The sequence below is a fragment of the Lonchura striata genome, chromosome 2 (assembly GCF_046129695.1).
Source record: "Lonchura striata isolate bLonStr1 chromosome 2, bLonStr1.mat, whole genome shotgun sequence".
Classification (NCBI taxonomy): Eukaryota; Metazoa; Chordata; class Aves; order Passeriformes; family Estrildidae; genus Lonchura; species Lonchura striata.
In genome coordinates this window covers 35,525,750-35,545,393 of record NC_134604.1, presented here as the reverse complement: position 1 = coordinate 35,545,393, position 19,644 = coordinate 35,525,750, and the positions used below count along the sequence as shown (strand labels likewise).

Here is a 19,644-nt window from a genome sequence, read left to right as displayed (position 1 = left end):
CCTTACTGTCATTAATTCAAAAAGTCATGAAGATCAGGAGTGCATAACTGTTATATATATGGGATCGAAAAACAAACAAACCAACCAACCCAACAAGCTATTTAGAAAGGTAAAGTCCATAAAAGATGACTCAGGCAAATAGTTTGAGTGACATTTCATAAGGTATTTGTCAGGGAATCATCTCTGCATCCTCTCTGATTAACTACACGGTATGTTATAATTGTAAAAATAGAAGTTTTGTCATTTCCTTTTACTCTAAATATAGGAAGCCTTAATATCTACAGTGCTGTAGGTAGAACCGTTTACAGGACCTGAGAAAGCCTTTTAGAGTTGATAAAATCCTGGTTTTTTCCCTCATTTGCTGAGTAGTGGGTGGGGGTAGCAATGGCTGGACTGCAACTATTGTGTCTGCAGCATAGCAGAAGTGCACAGAATTCTGAATTGGTAATTCCAGGATTTGGATTCCAGCTACAGTGGAATACACCATATGTGATATCCATTAGGGACTTTTACAGAGCTTCCCCACTGCCTGAATGTGCATCACCCTGACCTCAGAGCTGACTGGCAGCACACCACACACCTCAGCTGCAAAACTTAAAGACTGAAAATTTGAGACATAAAAATTTAAATATATATATGTATATATTCAACTGCACTACCAAATCAGCAGTTAATTATATTGCCCTGTTATATATGTGGATATTGAAGACAAGAGACTTGTTCCACTCACCCTGGACTTACAGAAAGAAAGAAATGGCACTTCTCTCCCCCTTCCAAGCCATATTATCTTCAGCTCTTGGACTATGGTCCTGGAAGGACATATGCCGATTTATCCCTAAAAATCCTCACAGAGGGGAACACTAAACATTACCAAAACCAAGTTTAAACATAGTGACAAGAAAAGTAAATCTCATGTTTTCTTGCAAGAGATCTCTCATGAACATTTATCAAATAACCCAACATATTCTGCCAAGAGCAGAATGGGAATGCAGTATATATGTGGTAAAACTTAGTATTTTGCCAAAGTCAGACATAGATGATTCATTGCAGACCCTGAAAAAAATTTCCTCTTCTAGAATTCACAGCCCTCCATGTGGAAATTGTAGTTCAGGTGTCAAGGCAACTTTTATTCTTTATCTTCATAAATCAAAAGAAAGATACAAAATTTAAAGGACTGCAGCATATTTTCTTAGAAAGTCTGTGCATATTTTGTCTCATATTCCTCATAAACTGTACAAATAATGGGTTATTCACTCAATAACAGAACAAAGACAGAAGTCAGGTCAGCTAGACCTGAAATATTTCATTCAATCCAATACAGAAGTTTTCTTATGGAAGAGGGAACATTACTTCTTTTCCTATATTTACTTTTGGATACTTTGTTCCATTTTGGTATTCCAGTTTAAATTGATGAGTCCAAAATTATATTGCAGCTATTAAATAAAATGTTTTTACTTTTTTGAAACAAATTGTACATTAAAAACGTCAATACAAACCACTGTAATTTCTGATCTTTTTTCTTCTTCAGTCAGATGAAATTATTTGTTGACTTCCATTTGAAAATTTTAAGGTAGGACTGAAATACCTTTTTATGGAACATTTGCTATTAAAAGCATCACCATCTGTATCATGCTAAACACTCCATATTTAGATAATTAGCTTTAGCTACCATTTCTGTAAATAAATATGCACCTCTGATTTTATATTTTTTTGCACTGAAAAGTATAGTTTTGTTGCAGCCATGTTACTTGAAACTGAGAAAAATAAATAACTTCTTTCTCCTATCTAAACACAATACAATTCCTTAAATATTTTAGAAAGATCACTAAATATTTACCAATTTTATCAGTCTCCTTCTAGAACAGGCATCAAACTGCAGCAAAACCCACAAGAAGGTATCATAATCTTGTAGGATCAGCTGTTTTGCTTGGTTGCCTTTCTTGAGACTAAACCAATAGGAAAAACCTTACCATTTATTGTGATCTACAGCAGTAACTCAGGAGCAAGTGAATTGCGCATTAATTTGTGCAGTCCCTAAGGTGACACCCAAAAATTTGTCCTTCATGTACTTGGAGTTCTGAAGTTTAGACTGAACTAGACTGAAAAAGAGATTATCAACAGCTTTTGTAAATGAAATTAATAGAAAACCAGACTAATTTCACTAATATATGTTTTGTTTCCCTCAATACCTGATCTCATCAGTCGATGATGCAGAAAGGTAACAGAAATGTTTCAAATGCAATTCTTTCTCCAAATGTAATGATCTATTCTTTAGAAAAATCTTAAAGTTAAGACTGTGATAAAAATAGAGCATGATAAAAATACATCATTTAGTTCACGAGTGAAGTTTCAAGTGATACACACCATATCACTTTATTTTGATTATGTGTCCAATGAGCATGTATCTCTGGTATAAAAACATACCATAAAATAGCAGTGGAATCTTTTTACAGGATAACTTATTCTCACAGTTTAGGTTGCCATAAGATCTTTGAGTCCAGAAATGAAAAATAAAACAAATAAAATAAAGTCTTTATTATTTTGTAATAACTCACAGAGTGTTAGTTCACCTCTTAGGAAGGAATTTCAAACATTGCAGCTGTCAGGGTTTTTTCTCTTTTGCAGGTTCCAGAAATTACCCTTGAGCTAGCAGATTTCTGGAGCATCCAATCTGTTCAGCCTTGAAAAGGTTATGTATGAGAGGTTTTTATGTTCTACTAAACACTGACCCGTTTTATCAGGGTGAGATCTATGGAACAGCAACAAGCATTGTGCTCAACAGCTTAACTGAGAACCTTAGTAATTCATAATTTCCTATCCATCTGCACAGTGCCATAAGATCCATATGTTCTGGCTTTTTAATCTTCTATCTAAAAGGTCCTGATTTTTCATGTTGGCTCATGAATATTCCCAGATCCCAAAGAAATAGATGCATGAGCAGCAGAATAAACAAGATTTCTCCTCCTATGGACTGAGCTGCATTGCTAAATTCCGATGGCTAGTAAGGTGTTGGTTCAAAAAGAAGTTTATGCTGAAGCAAAATTTCATATTTTCTCTTTCTCTCTCACTCCCCCATCTCTTAACTGTGATACATAATCTGTATTAATTCACTGGGATTTATAACAGATAAGTTAATTCTGTATTTTTTCTCAATTTGGTTACCTCTTTTTATGAAAGTCATAGGATTTTCTCTCCAGCTACTGACCCCTTTCAGATTTGATTGAAAATGGCAAAAAGGGGAAGAAAATCAAAGGGGGCAAAAATTATCATCATGGCCAAACAGAGTGTTTGGTTTATAAGACATTTTTTATCTCCCATTTCAATCTGTGTTTCCTTTTCTTCTTTTTAATTTCTAAAAGCATTATGCAATAGAGCTTTTTATGTCATGAAAATGTTTTCAGTATTTCAGCTCTTGAATTTTGCCATTCATTTGTAAAAAATCTGCTCAGTCAATTCAGTCACTTAAAGAGTTGGCTACAAAGCTATAAGCCATTCTTAAAACATTCAATCAGTTAAGCATTTTTATGAGTCATTTATATTTCCCATTCCACTGTAGATATGTATATTTTACAAAATTGCATTTTATCATCTGCCTATTCTTCCAGTTCTCTTTAATTTGTCTGAAATGTCATAGAGCTTTATCTTCTCTCCACTGCCCAAAATAATGGTATCCCATCTGCAACCTGTCCTATGCTTGTCTAGCTAATCACATTTTTACTTTTATAGCACTGGCCAGGAAAGACTAAAAATGTGCATAGACTTTCCCTGGTCCAGGCTGTCTTAGCCTAAAGGATAACCTTAGCCACAAGCCTTCTGCCATACTGCAGGTGATCCATTCTTTTCTCTCATTTGTTTGGCTCACTGGCACTCTAAGCTTCCTTGGTATTTTAGCATGTTAGAGGGACAGGACTTTGTGAAAGTTATTTAGTAAATAAAAATAAATTACTTGAGCCTCTTTTCCACTTACTACTAACTTACTGACATTGGCAGAGATTCCATTAAGCAAAAATAAATCAATTTTTTGTTTAGAGAAACTATTTCTTCTTGTTACAATCCCATTATGTTTATCTCATTAAAACTACCTGGCACAGATTTTCTGAAGTGTAATTCCCAAGATCATCCCTAGAGTTTCTGAAAAGACAGATAAATATTTCCTGTCATCCAGGCCTCTAAATGGAACAGCTGTGGCACTGCACATTTTCATTAACTACCCATCAGCCATCTAATTCTACTTAATTAATACTATTTGTAAGAGAGTAACATTTTTGTCTACTTTTTTTTTTTTTTTTGCAAATATACAATACCACCACCAGCTCATAAAAATCTTGAGTAAAATTATGCCAACTGCCTATTTACCCATATCTCTGGAAAACAGATTGTACCAAGCAGATAAAGTTCTTTGCTCTTAGGATCAGGTTTTGTCCCTGAAGCACATATACAGTTCTGGGAGCTCTGAGGAAAGTGATTAGAACTGCTCCTGCAACCATCCCAAATCTGCAAAATAATGGTGGGCACAGAAGTAACATAAACAACAAGGACAATTGGATGGTAGATTCCAACTCTGTGGCCTCAACACTTCAGGAAAATAAATGTCATTGGAGTAGGGATGCCCAGGATCTAACACTGCCCCTACACTAATTAGTCTTTGAGCAACGTTAGCAATGCAAAACACCCTTGTCCAATGCCCTGACCACTTTCTCCATCTTTGCAAAAAGAGTGTGAAGTGGGAGCTTCAGGGTAGATGCAGTACATAGAAAGGCTAAGTTTGGGATGGGACTAAAATAGTTAAAACCATTATTTCCTGTCTTCTCCATATTTTTAATTTCTCCTCAGGCAATCATTCTTACCCCAGAACACTAGAGATGCAGCTGCCTTGGGCAGCCACTGTGCCCCTCAGCAAATGAATCTCCTCCCCTACAGTCACAGAGATGTCAAAGAAGTCATTCAGACCACATGTCTTAGAGAGAAAGGGGAGCTGGGAAAGGCACTGCCAGCTTGAGGAAACAGGCAGTTCTGGGGGAAAATAAAGCATTTCCAGAGTATAAGCACTTTTTACAAATCAGCATCTCCACATTCCATAAAGTGTTGCCCCAAAGGTTCTTGTGTTTGCATATCAAATTTTCAACTTATTTCTTCTTGATAAGATCTTATCACAGGTTCAAATGCCACTGCAGCCCCCAAGACACTGCCAGAGAACAGAATTACAGTACACCATGATGCCCTCCACCAGCACTTTTAGAAGGTGTAGAGCATCAGAGTACTAAACACATTACCAAATAAAATTACAATACTCCAAAAAAATTATGGATAATTTGGATTTGACAGTCCACCCATAATAGGTCTTCAATATCACACCCAGCAGGCCAACAGAGTTTGTGAGAAGAGAGGTGGAGATGGGGGTCCCTAAAAACAAAGGATCCTCAAAAGGATGTGCCAAAACTTGTTCTATTACATCACAAGACTCTTAATAAAGCATTCACCCTACCATAATTAAGCAAATTCATTCACACTAACCATTATGATGAAAATTATGAAGAAAAACCCATCTAATTGAAAGTACAGTAAAGTTCATCAACTCAGTTAAAAACGTGTAGAAATAAATCAAGGACATTAATTGATTGACACAGTAAGCAAATGGTGGTATGCTAGCTGGAGGGGGTTAATTTCTACATTGTGCAATCATGGCAGATTCTTACTGACTCTATTCTCAGAAACCTTTTTCTTTAACACCAAGGCTGTTTGGTTTTTATTCCCAAAATGTGTACACTTGTCCATGTGTTTCTGACTCAGTGAGGTGCAAAGAATTCGTGCAGTGCTAACGGGAAAAAGCCAATAAATGTAACAAGATACCACTGGTCTACAATTCAGCTTTGAGATATGAACATCACTAGCTAAATAAATTACAAAGGAATTATACACTAGTTTAAAAGTGGATATAATTTGATAGTAATAGATAGATTATTAGATAAGATTTGAACATACGCAGGAATTCCTATTAATTTTTGCTCATTTGCATTGGTTTTAGCCTGGGCTGCTCTGTGGTATCACAACATTAAAGCTTTTCCTTGTCTATATGATGCTTTGGACAATGGGGCCCTGCACTGCAATCAGAGCCCCAGGGTAATACTATAACCTAAATTATCATCATCATCATTCAGATTGAATTAAGAGGCTTGGAAAGAATATGCATCTAGGGAGGAATCTCCAGACCAGTCTAGCTTAGATCATTACTGAGAGCTATAATGAGAAGGGCAGTGGCACATCTGCTTTGATGTATTCAGGAGCGGGAAGGACTGCACTAACCTGGTCAAAAATCTTGATGCAGCAAAGATAAGACAATCTGAGATATGCTACGACATGATGCTACAGAATGGATGAATTTCATCCTCTCCCACACCTCTCATTTTATTATCAGATGAGATTCTCAAAAAGAATTTGAAAGAGTTTGTGACTTACAGTTCTTTGAAAATCAAAGGGAGATGTATTCCTGCCTAAATTAGGCTGAAACCTACTTTCCACAAAAGCCTGAATATAAAAGAATCCAGCTTTTCAAGATTATATATAAACACCACCATCAACCCTGGGTTTAACAGTGTTTGGGAAAATTTTGTACTTATCCACCCACACATGATCTAACTGAAGTCTGCAGAGCGTTCACCCACAGACGGATATGACCCACTGTGTTTGTATCCAGAATGGTGGAGCAATAGTAACAAACCCAAAATTTCAGTCAGAGTTGTCCAGCAAAAATCATTTGGGGGCTGCTATTTTTGTTCAGGTTTCCTCCCCTGTAATCCCCAGAGGCAATGCAATGCTCCTTTGAATATTAAATTATTGAAGTTCAGAAGAATTTAATTAGTATCTCACCTACTTACCATCTTGCAACGATGCCTCTCCTACAATTATGGTACTATATTACAAGCAATTTCAGCTTAATTGAATAACTGGAATAAAACCTGGGTTCTAATTGCCAGAATTACCTGTATTAAGCTAGCTATAACTGACTTAAAAACCAGAAAATGTAGGATGATCTCTATGCATGCAGGTTTACAGCAGATTGTCTAGTATTCAGACTTATTATTCACCCTTAATATTACCATATTCACCCTAGTATTACCATACTGTCAAAAGAAATATGTTTAAACAACATTGCAGATGTCAGTTTTCTGAGCAGTTGAATAATCACAATGTCAAATCAGGCTACAAGGTAGAAAAATGCGGGCTCTAAAATATTTTCAAATATTTTAACAGTTTGTGCCACTTTCTCCCCAGCTGCACATGCCTATGTGTATTTCAGCCACTGACTGCCAGACTCCTTTCTCACAGTTCCTCACATTCATATTATTTCTAAAATGCATTTTCTCACAAAGCCTTGTACTGGAAAGAAAAAAAAAAATCAGGGACAGTGAGAGTGAGAAAAAGAGCAATGGTACAAAACCCAAACTGTATTTTCCTCAGCCTGTTTCTCTACCCTGATGCATTTCGTGTGGCCCCAAGCTGGCTCAGATCCCCTTTGGTTTGAGATAATGACCTGGCATAGAAACCAGCTGCTGAGTCATCCTGCGTCAGCAAGAAAGTATGAGAAGAAAAGGCTGGTGATAAACCCAGTATATGAAAGGTGGAAAGCCACAGATGTGTGTTTCCGATGGCTCTATCATCCGGTTGCATACAGAGAGTTTCTAAGTCATTCTGCTCTGAAAGATGAACCTGTTCAGGGAAACACAGAGCACTTATGTTTGGAAAAGACTTCTACGATCAAGTCCAACCATTAACCCTAACACACCATCAGGTCCACCACTAAACCATGTCCCTTTGTACCACAGCTACAAAGGATGGCAATTCCAACACTTCCCTGGGCAGCCTGTTCCAATCCTTGACCACTCTTTCAGTGGCAAAGTTTTTCTAATATCCAGACATTAGGAAATACCTATCCAGCTTCTCTGTATGCTGCATTGTAAGAAGAGTTTGATGCTGGAGTCTTCATATGAGGAAGGTACAGCCCCTAAACAAAGGCACACACAGTCCTGCAAAGGCATAGGTGTGGAAAATCCCAGTACACAAAGTGATGAAAGAGAATAGGAGAAGTAAACTATGTTTTCCAAAGTAATTCAAACCCTCTACCTCTCTAGTAGCTATAATAGCCTGATGTATTGGTGCTCTATGACTTTTCCTCTGTTTAGAAACATCACTGGAACAGGCTCCCCAAGGAAGTGGTCACGACACCAAGTTTACAGAGTTCAAGATGTGTTTGGACAATGCTCTCAGGCACACAGTGTGATTCTAGGGGTTGTCCTGTGCAGGGCCAGAAGTTGGACTTGACGATCCTTGTGGGTTCCTCCCAAAACAGGACAGTCTTTGATTCTGTGATAAATGATGATGTGATGCTTTGCCTGGTTGATTGTTCCCTCTTTTGACAGATTCAGCTTTATTTTTAAAAAAAAGTTTTTGAGGTACAGTTGTTTAGTAGTCCTTGTGGCCTACTTTAAACTCCAAAATAGAGACAAGATTAAAATTCCCTAAGCCCAGTATCTCTAGGAGAGAGTAGGTAAACAGCATGTTCAGAAATGGAAATCTGTCTTGGTTATTTTAACTTAAGCCAAATTTCAGGCATTCCCTTGACATTACAGGTATTAGTAAAGTACAGGTAGTACAGAAACACCCTTGGGTTCACTTTACTGTTCCCATTCACATTTGCCTGAAGTAGATATCAACATCTCCAGAATACTGAAAAAATGATGCCTTTTCTAAACAGAAGTAAAACTATGAAGATAACAGTTAGGAAAACAAACCAAATTTCGGATGAAATCTCTAATTCAATTCAGATCTGCTCAACTTCTAGATTTATTGCCAAACAGTGAAAGACACAAACTGTCCAACAAATCCTAAAGAGGAAACAGCAGCAATTTCAATGTGAAACCATCTGCAAGTGTGGTCTTCAGAAACCAGCAGATGACTTTAACACTCTCAAAGCATCAAGTTGTTAACTTTGTGCTATTTTGGCTAATTCCCAGTAATTAATATAACTCTTTATACTCTCATCACTAAAATTCTACTTTCCTGCTTGGCATTTGCTCATCCACTTGATCAAAGGCACAATTTATGACTCAGACTTCAAAGTAAAAATTTGTTTATTTGCTGTAAAAACACTTTTTAGCCTTTTTAATGTCATCTAATCAATGATAATAATTTTATTAAGTCTATTATCAGGTTTAATGACCTTTTATTTTTGTTCTTTGGGAAGAAAAAGTTTCACCCAATATTGGCTGATCAAATCCAATGCAGCAATTCAGGTAGATGCATGTTAAAACTGTAGTGGGAGGAAGGCTTTGGAAAAATCAGCTAGGTACAATTGCTTTGAGAATGTGGTCATTTTCTGCAGAAAACACCTTAATCTAAAAAGCTGACTTCTATCTCTAATCTATGTAAAAGTCTCATTCTGTTCATGTTTGGAAGACAGATGCAATTTGGTGTTCATGAGTTTGTTGGTTAAAAAAATTGATTGCAGTTTCTTTGGCTCATAGTTTCTGTAAGTATTAATAAAACAAAAGCTGCCCAAAGTACTGCCATTTCAATGGGCAACTGAGATCCACTAGACTTGATAATATTCAACTGTATTTCACATTACTTTTGTTCAGGGGGAGGAGAATACACCTTTCAGGAGCAAGAAAAAAATGAAAAACAGTTCTTAAAGTCTATGTGCAACAAAGAGGAGTCAGGCAGTGCTGTGCTCCTGCTCTCCAAAGCAGCCAAGAAGCAGAATGAGGAATAAGAGTGCAGTTGTCTCCTACAGGAGGGTATCAATCATTACACGTTCACAAATTTGGTACAAATTTGTACTTCATGGGTACCTTGAAGGATTAATAAGATTCATGTGTTTATGTAGGAATGGAAGTAAGAGAAATGTAGAAGGAGAAATACAGGAATGGATCCTGAAGGGAAGTCAGAAAAAGGAACAGGAAAAGGAACATTGATCAACTATGGAAAAAAGAAATAATATCATGTGAAAGGAAAGACAACACTGTGAAAAATCAAGTTAGTAAACAATGCAGATCTTAAAAATGCCACCTGAGTCATCAAGAGTGATGGCTATTTTTTTGACATTATTTCCAATTTCATCAGCTTCAGTAGCAACTTTTTAAAGATTATTAAAAAGCAAGTAACATGATCTTCTGAAATGGATTGAAGGTAATCAAATAGCAAAAGGCATTTCCCATTAAAAAATATTTTTGAGAGACATCTTTTGAGAAGTCTCAATTAGCCATTGATACCAAGATCACAGAATCACAGAACCACAGAATGGTTTGGGTTGTAATGGACATTAAAGATCATTAAGTTCCAAGTTCCCTGTAAAGGGTGGGGAGATGATGTCACACAATATTGAGGTTGTGAAGATGTCACATAATAACAATCTCAGAAACTCTTATTTTAGACTAGATTCTTGAAATGAGTTGGAAAGTAACAACCAGTTCAGAAAGATTTTTCTTTCAAATGTCAAAATTCTGATTTTTTTACAGCTCCATAGTCCACAAAACTACATTACAGCAAGATTAAATAAGAGGTAAGAGAAATAAGAATTAAAAAAAAAAATTGGAAATTGCTAAAGCACTTTTTGGTCAGGCTGCCAAGATACCTTTAATAAGGTTTGACTAAAGTGATTCTTTTCATCTTGGAGGCTGCAGCTACCCAGAGCCCCTGGAACTGCAAACTTCTGCTTTCTTTTACACCTGGTACTGACAAAAGCCAGAACATTTTTGATGTGTCACATCATCAGATATATAAACACATGAATCTTCTACTGAGTGAGTGAATTATCAGTATATTCCTCAGTGAAAAAGTATCATGGAACTTTAGTGCTTCATTTAAATTGTTGAATACATTCCCAAGTGTCAGCAGCAGCCGAAGTCTGACAGAAGGGCATTTAAGCTACTGAGCTTAGGGAAACAACTGGTGTTAAACCTGTCTGACATGTCTGAAAAAAATCCCTCCTGTTACAGTCTGACTAATAACTCCAAGATGCTTTATTACACTTTTCAGCAGTAGGTCAGAAAACACTTTGGAAAAGTGGCAAACATCATTACAGATACTTTACAAATATTCTAGTACTTCTAGACTTGGACAAAAGAACTGGCAGAACATAGCAGTCCTATGCACATAGCATCTAGTACTTAAACCATTGTGTATATTTCATGTATTTTAGATGGGAGAAAGAAAAGTCTTTATAACAGGCCATCTCTCAGTATTTTTTATATTCTATGTGTATTTCACATGGCCAACATATCAAGGAAAAAACTCAGAAAATTACAGGGAAGCAAAGAATAACCAGCACTATGCAAAGGATTAGAGAAAGACAGTGAGAGAAAAGGATTATTGGGTTTTCTTATTTACTTGATTATATGTGAGAGACATGGTGAGGAATATCTGCAATATGTTGGGCTTCACCCTCAGCCCCCCCCCCAAAAAAAAAAAAAAAAAACAACAAAAAAAACCAAAAAAACACCACCAAGAAAAAGAGGAACAAGACTATTGTTAAAAAGAAACCTGCTATTCAAAAAGAATAAAATATCAATCAGCTAATTAATGCTAATGGGTAAAGCACTCGGTAGATCAAGAACACAGAAAATCTCCTGAAACAGCAATTCAGATTAACATTTGAAAAGACCTTCAATACCTAGGAGGTCCATATAAAGTAAGCAGGGTCCATTGCCTGAAAATATTTTCAAATTCCTTTGAAAATTCCTGTCTTTATTCTTCAGGCAATTCTAACAACATATAGTGCACTAGTACGTACTGTCAGAACTTGCTCTGCTTGTGTCCATCAGAGGACAACATTTATTTTGCCGAAAAAGAAAGGATTGCAATGCCTGAGGTTTAAGTTGCTGAGATTTTTCCAATTAAATCATCCACTGACAGAAGCAATTTTATTTGTTTTATTTTTATTCTGTCAGAAGCTAGAAAGATAACAAGATACTGTCTGCAACTACATAAATCATGTGGAAAGCCATCAATCAGAACGCCAAGGCAAAACATCAAGCACAAAAAACAATAGGTTTAGCTGTGATGACAAAACAAAAAAAAATATCCTTCACTAATAACTGTTCTTCACTGTAACATTCAATTTTTGCACCATTTTAGGAATTTCTTTAGAGTAAGACAAGGGCTCAGAAATGAAAGACATTCCTGCCCACATGAAAATGAGACACAAAATATTGCTCAAAATGCTAATCTATAAGCTACTTATTTTGCCTTGAAACATAATGGAATAAAATCAAAATTCAGAGCTGCTTTTGCCACTTCCTTAAGAGCAGGAACAGACAGAGGCACATTTGTGATCTTCCTTTGTCTCTTTCTAATCCGATTGCATTTTTCTGTTAAAAAACATAGATTACAGATACAGACGTATGATATATGCTTATCTGCTGTTACAATAGGAGATAAGAGAAAAGCATTACATGATTAAACATGTAACAAGTGTTGTGTCTTAATGAAGCAACCTAGTGAATATTCAGTGGAATCCACTGAAGGACTGACTGCAGCGTGGGGCTTTGCCAGTGACTGCATACTGAAAGGGAGAAAGGGAGGGGGAAAAAGGACCAAACAGAACCAACTCCAAAACACAAAAGCTAGGAAGCTACTGGGTAGTGATCAAAAGTATTCTTATAAGATCATTGCTACTGAGCTCAGCCACCCTGGGGATAAAAAATGCTTCATGCAGATTAGCTATACTTATGAAATGCAGTCAGGGTAAGCAAAGAAAAGGATGCAAGATTAAATTTTAGATGGCTTGCTAATATATTCATGCATACATTAATATGTCCTCTATATAACCCCAATTAATTTTGTAACTGCGAGAGAAAACTTCAGACTGCTGTTCCTGACATGTAACAAAGCCTCAGCCTCTCTCAAGTCATCCACAGCTTCTAAAGAGCCTCTGAAATGCAGCATCTTTGCTTGGGAAGAACAGCCTGTGCTGTGCCACTGCCTCAACTCTTTGTCACACTTCAGCTGCAGAAATTAAAGCAAACTCAACCCTTTTTTTTCTTTTCTTTCCTATTTGAACTTCATCTCTATCATAGGGCTCTTCCTCAGTAATAGGAATTAAGGGATCTCAGCGACCTGGAAAAAATAAATGTGGTTTCTTGCCACAGATAGATTATCCCCCCAAAACACCAGGAACTACATTTACACAGGACTATCAGGCACAGTAATGCTGAAAGCTGTAGCAATCAGCTTTCTCTGTGCAAACCTAGTTCCCTGGAAGCTAGGGATATTTACATTTCCTGGCCAGAGGACTTCCCTGCAATTGCTTAAACCTAGTCTAGAGGAAGGTGTCCCTGCCTAAGTCAGGGTGTTGGAATTAGATCATCTGTAAGGTCCCTTTCAACCCAGACTATTCTGTGATTCTATGGTTCAAAGCAGCTACACAGGTCTGTGGAGTGTATTTCCTTGTACTGTTTTCCAGCTCTGGGCAGCAACATCTCAAGTTTATTATACATGACCCACTGCAACATCAGAAGAGTCTAGGATTTTGTTATTTTTACAGTACCCATGACCAATGCATGACTTTGGTCTTTATGCAAAGTCCAGTATCAAAAAAATAGTCCCAAAGTTTGTTGAATTGTGACATGAGACTGTTGCATCTGAAAAAAAAAAAAAAAAAAAAAAGAAAGCTATATGATATTTTGACCTTATTTATCCAAATTGTCTTCAGAACTCAGTTTTTATTGAAGTCAATGTTAATTCATGAAATAAATAGCTCTTGCCTAATTTACATTTTTAGACACAAAAAATTACTCTTTATGACAGTTTCCAGGAAGCTCAGGCTAATACATTTTTCACAGAATCATTAATCATCCAGGCTCATCCTCAGAGCATCTTTCCCTATTTTTGTTAACTTGTTGGACAAGCACAGCAACCCCTGTAGTGAGATCTGACTCACACCTGGACAGGGAAAGCTTTAGAGGTGGGGAAAAAGCTGCTTCATTACAGACAGGAAAGGGTGAGTGACAGATTCCAGAAGCCCTCAGTGGAATGACCTTCCTGCATTCAGGAGGATAAAAAGAAGAATGATGGATATTCAAGGAATACTACACACTCACTAGGAGACAGGAATTGGGAAAGAGAGACATCTGCCTTGGAGCAGAAACAAAACATCCTTGCCACACTAGATACAGAGAGTTTCAAAGAATCTTCTGGTCACTCATGGTGTGAAGGGCTCTGTATCGGGTCCAGTCCTGTTTAATACATTTATTGATGATCTGGATGAGGGGACCAAGTGCAAATTTGCAGATGACACCAATATGGGTGAGAGTGTTGATTTCCGGGAAGATAGGAAGGCTCAGAAGGGGAAAATGGTGAGGCTGGATTGATGGGCTAAGACCAACACAGTTTTATATGGTCCTGCCCTCGGGGCACAACAATCCCAGGAGGGCTGCAGGCTGGGGAAGAAAGGCTGCAAAGCTGCCCACTGAAAAGGATTTGGGAGTGCTAGTCAACAGCAGCAGAACATGAGCCAGCAGAGTGCCCTGGTGGCCAAGGATGCCACTGACATCCTGGCCTGGATCAGCAATGGTGTGGCCAGGGCAGGAATTGTCCCCTGTACTCAGCACTGCTGAGGCCACACCTCCAATCCTGTGTTCAGTTCTGGCCCCTCACTGCAAGAAGGATACTGAGGGGCTGGAGCATGTCCAGAGAAGGACAGTGGAGCTTAGGAAGGATCTGGAGCACAAAACTGATGAGTGCTGGCTGAGGGAGCTGAGGGTGTTTAGCCTGGAGAAGAGGAGGTTCAGGGGGGACCTTCTCATTCTCTACAACACCTGAAAGGAGGTCACAGTCAGGTGCTGGTTGGCCTCTTCTCCCACACAACTGAACCTATGACAGGGGAGATTCAGGTTGGATATTAGGATTAATTTCTTCATGAAAGGGTTGTTAAATATTGGAATGAACTTTCCAGGGAAGTGGTAGAGTCACCATCCCTGGAGGTGTTCAAGAAATGACTGGATGTGACACTTAGCACCATGGTCTATTTGACAAGATGGTGATCTGTCAGAGACTGGACTCAATGATCTCAGAAGTCTTTTGCAGCCTAAATGATTCTGTGATTCTATGACTCAAGTAATGGGTAAGACAGGGCTTCCTGGCATTAAAAAAAAATAATAAAAAAAAAAATCTTTGTGCTCTGGCATTGGGAGACACAGCCCTCCTTCTGTAAAGCAATTTGTACACATGCCAATTTGTGGATAACCTTAACTTTGTAGACTGCTGAGCCCATTTGTTCCATGTGGAGATGGTTTTTCTCCTCTCTCCACCGGAAAGTTGTTCCATCAATCCTGACTTTCTGCAAGCTGTCAGCAACCCAGGTGAGCTGCAGGACAACATCCTGGGACAGAAATAAAAGGAGAAATGGCCAGTGTGGCTCCCTCCCTTCCAGAAAATGAGGCTGTCAAAGATGAGGCAACTGAAGATGGTCATTACTGTTCATTCTTGTTTGGAAGTAACTTAGCTTAGTATAGTTATTCACCTGGTTCCTTGTTTTTGCTCAATTTCCACTGATGCTTACAGTTCAACCTGGCATTAAATTAGGAAATGGAGATAGCTGGAATAGCCTGACATTTAAAATGTTTGGACAACCAAGGAAATGAAAGATCCTTACAAGGATTTTTACTTTTCAACTTATCTTAACAAAGTGGACTATACTGAAAAACAAAAATAAATCTAACATCACAAAAATACTAGTAAGGTTCATTTAGGAGCCAGAGTTATTCATTTAATGAACACTGCTTAGCTCTATTCCTGGGAGGGAGGGGAAGAGGTACATATTTAATTTAGAGTCAGAACTTGTGCCTCTGACTTTCAGGTACAGTTGTGTTGAATTCAGATTTCCCAAAACACCAGGGATTCACAAGGCACTTTTTGCTGATTAGTACTTTTTAAACCATCTAAGAAAACTCTCAATAGTACACCATGAAGCTTTACAGATGCAGGCCAAGGAATTCTGAGCTTACTGCACCATCTCGTGTCAAACGAGGGGAAGTGCAAGAAAATTATTTTAAATTCTCTTTCCATTACACTACAGACTTTTTTTCTTCAAGAGATTATTAAAAAGCAATCCCATCACCTCCATAAGTTGAAAAGAACATTTATTATCTTAATATGGCAACTCTAAAAAAACTTCTTCAATGCTAGCATTTTCCCAAATGTTAATACATCCACGTAACTGAAATCTTCCTTTACAGCTTCAGTGTTTGACATTCAAAGTTGCTTAAACTGTTGAAAATTTTATCTTTTGCACACTAATAAGCAGATCAACCTTTATCAGAAGTTTTAATCTTTCTAAAATTAAGCATTTTTCAGAACTAAGTTGACTGCACATGAAATGTAAAGTAGAAAAGCAAAGTTAATGCAAAATACAATAAGGTGAAGAAGTGAAAAAGACAGGGAAAATAAAAAAAGGTCTGCTTTGCAGCAAAACTGCTCTTGCTTATTATTATCTTCTGAAAAGAAGTAATCTGGCTAGTGCATACTAGATTTTATGTACTGGAAGATAAGAAAAACATGCCTACCTTCAATTTCAGAAAAACTATTCACATATCTAGACAATATTTATCATAATCAGTATTTGTGTACCTCAAAAATATTTCCAGAATATATGAGGACCACATTTCTTATTATTCAGCACATGAAACAAGCGCAAGGGTGTTGAAGAAAATTAGTTTTATGTTTTGGTTTCCAATACAGCCTCCTGAGGTAATCAATAATCATAGAATCATGTCATCAAAGAATCTTAGAATGATTGGGTTGGAAGGGATCATCTTAAAGGTCATCTAGTTCCAGCCTTCTGCCATGTTCAGGGACAACTCCCACTAGACCAAGTTGCTCAACACCCCATCCAGCCTTGGCCTTGAACATTTCCAGGGATGGGGCATCCACAGCTTCTCTGGGCACCCTGTGACAGTGCCTCACCATCCTCACAGTAAAGAATTTATTCCTAATATCCAATCTAATAATCTAATAACAATGAGATCCACTAGGGTGTTTCTGGACTACATCAAACCACATAATCTGATATATGAAATTACTGTCAAATTCTTTAAAAATGTGTCTACTTCAAAATTTAAGATGTATCTGTTCTATGCAAACATGGGCCATATCAAGCATTTTGAATAATAGGTGTTAATAAAAATATGGTCTAAATGCTTCCACTCTAAGTGTCAGAAAATGCTTCAAGAATCTCTAGAATGTTTTACCTGGAGATACACACAGGGGAATAGACAGGCCTATGATTTCTCTGCTTGAACTTCAACCATCCACACAACCTTCCTCTGTAATCATGCAAGTCTGTGCTCAAACTGACAAGGTGGATTATGGATGCAAACTGAGATGTTCACTGAGAGCTGGGGAGCAGGGTGATGGCAGCAAGCAGTCTACATGCACAGACAAGGTGTAACACCTATGGCTTCCACAGGTGGCTGTGAGCACTGGTCAGTTGTGAGGGCTAGAATCAGCCAGCCCAAAGGGAACTTTTATAACTGCATCATCTTTGCAGATTTCTTTCGAAATGAACAAAAATATATGGAAATAAGCAACTCTTTTATTCTGCCAAAGTCAAGTCACTTAGGAAAAGTGATGTGATTAGGATGGACATGTGGCTTGGTCTTGGGAAAACATTTTGGTTCCAAAGCATCTTAACTGCATTATTTTTTATGCTCAAACTTTCATTTTATGATAGTATTTTAAAACAAATATTGGGTAATCATCCTGTCATCAGGGCATCATGCAGCCACTAAACACAAAAGACTACTTCAAAACTTGCTGGAGAGGTGCAGCCTGGTGTTGCAGTCCCTACAGAGAAATTCAGGCAGTGAAATGCAGCCAGGCAGTGACTTAACTCCACCCAGGCAGGCAGCCAACGTGCTTGTTGGCCTGGGTGAGTGGGCAGATGGACAATCCTAATGGCACACAGGACATGATGTGATTCCTGGTGCTAAGGAAACTTCCCAGTCTGACCATTCACAGACTCTACCAGTCACATTCCCAGCACCAGAAGCTGCACCAAATGCATTCCTCAGCACCTGCTACAAGCAGACTCATGCCCTTCATGTACACATATTTTCCTTTTGCACCAAATGCTCTGACCTGCAACCAGAAAAGTGAGGCAGAATTAGTCAAAAGCCCTTGGTGCAGTTTCCTGACAGCGTTATCCTGCTGCAGTTGCCAGTGTCTTCTCACTCTTTAGAAATCACCTGACAGTATTTGGACCACAGTATTTGTTATTTCTCCTCAGAGCAGGATTCCAGCAGTTCCACCTCTCACAGGAGTCAATGAAATATTTAAATTGCAGGCATTTTCCAGTTAATCTTTAAGAATCCATTATTTTACATTTCTAGGAAGGCATGCTATGAGTTAAGAGGCAGCTTTTGCTATTATTCAGTGCAGCCATGTTCACACAATACTGCTGAGGAGATGGCAGAAAACTTAATGATATCAGGCTATTTGTTAGAAAGTCTGTAATTCAAGACAATAACCAATTCTGACTAGATTTTGGAGTGTTCACAATGGTATTTCTCAACTATATGGAAATCACTGTGACCAAAAACTTCTGAACAGGGATTTCAGTGAATTGCCAACAATAAAAGTGAATCCAAAGCAGGTATTTCAGATAGGAAGGGCAACACAATGCCATGAGCTCTAGAAGAAGAATTCCTCCGGCTTCCTGAGCTTATTCTCTACTGAAGGTTAAAAGATGGGACATAGCAGGGGAAAAGAAGCAGGAACTTCAAAGCCATTTGAAGAGACAAACAGCTAAATTTAGATTAAATGTCAGGCATGAGACTATTAAGTGGAAGATATAAGAACTGTGAATCTGAAGGAAAGAAGGGAAAGAGACAAAAATCCTCATGCAAAAGGGAGAACTTGCAAGAGACACTGATTTCCAAGAGGAAATACTATGCTATAAAGCTCCTGTCCTACCATCAATTCAGAAAATAGCAGCAGACAAGTTTGTCCTGTTACAAGAGCAAATAAGACTGGGAGTTTTTCAAGGCAATTGTGCATGTCTGGGGATACCCTTCACTTCACAAACAAGCTTTTTGACATCATTGCTACACCTTCTGCTTATGTAGCCTTACACGCTCAGGATTATGTAGCCTTAGTTGAAAGTCTCCAAATGTAATCACAATACTCAAAGAGTTTTAGAGGAATGGGGATGTTTCCTTCCCAGGCCAGAAATTGCTTGGTCTGTGATTGTTCCCTGATGCTAGACAGAGGCTTCATGGAGGTAGTCTCAGCACAAGATGATCTATTACTGCTTTGTACTGTTGGCTTCTGCAGTAAAAGTTAGGTAAGTAACCCAGAAAAATGCTAAAACCTCGAAAGACCAACATCATACAAACTAAACACAGGACCAAAAACAGCAAAGAACAAAGATTCATTCATGTGGCTATTCCACAAAGGCTCAATGAACAGCAGCTATAGGCACAAAAATCTTTTATAATCACTTCCTTTCACTTGTAGCCACACTGTAAACACTCTGCTAGGCAAGCAGTGCCCATTTCACAGGCTTTGAGCACCACAGGGAGCAAAGTCCATCTGCCTTGTTTGCTGCTTAGATAATTGCTGGAATAAAACTATTACTAGAACATCACTGCC

General features: G+C 38.0%; 1 protein-coding gene across 22 annotated transcripts in view; it reads right to left on the bottom strand.

Moving 5' to 3' along the window:
- DLG2 (discs large MAGUK scaffold protein 2) overlaps positions 1-19,644 on the bottom strand; it is a 989,662-nt gene that overhangs the window by 513,205 nt on the left and 456,813 nt on the right. The window lies entirely within an intron of this gene.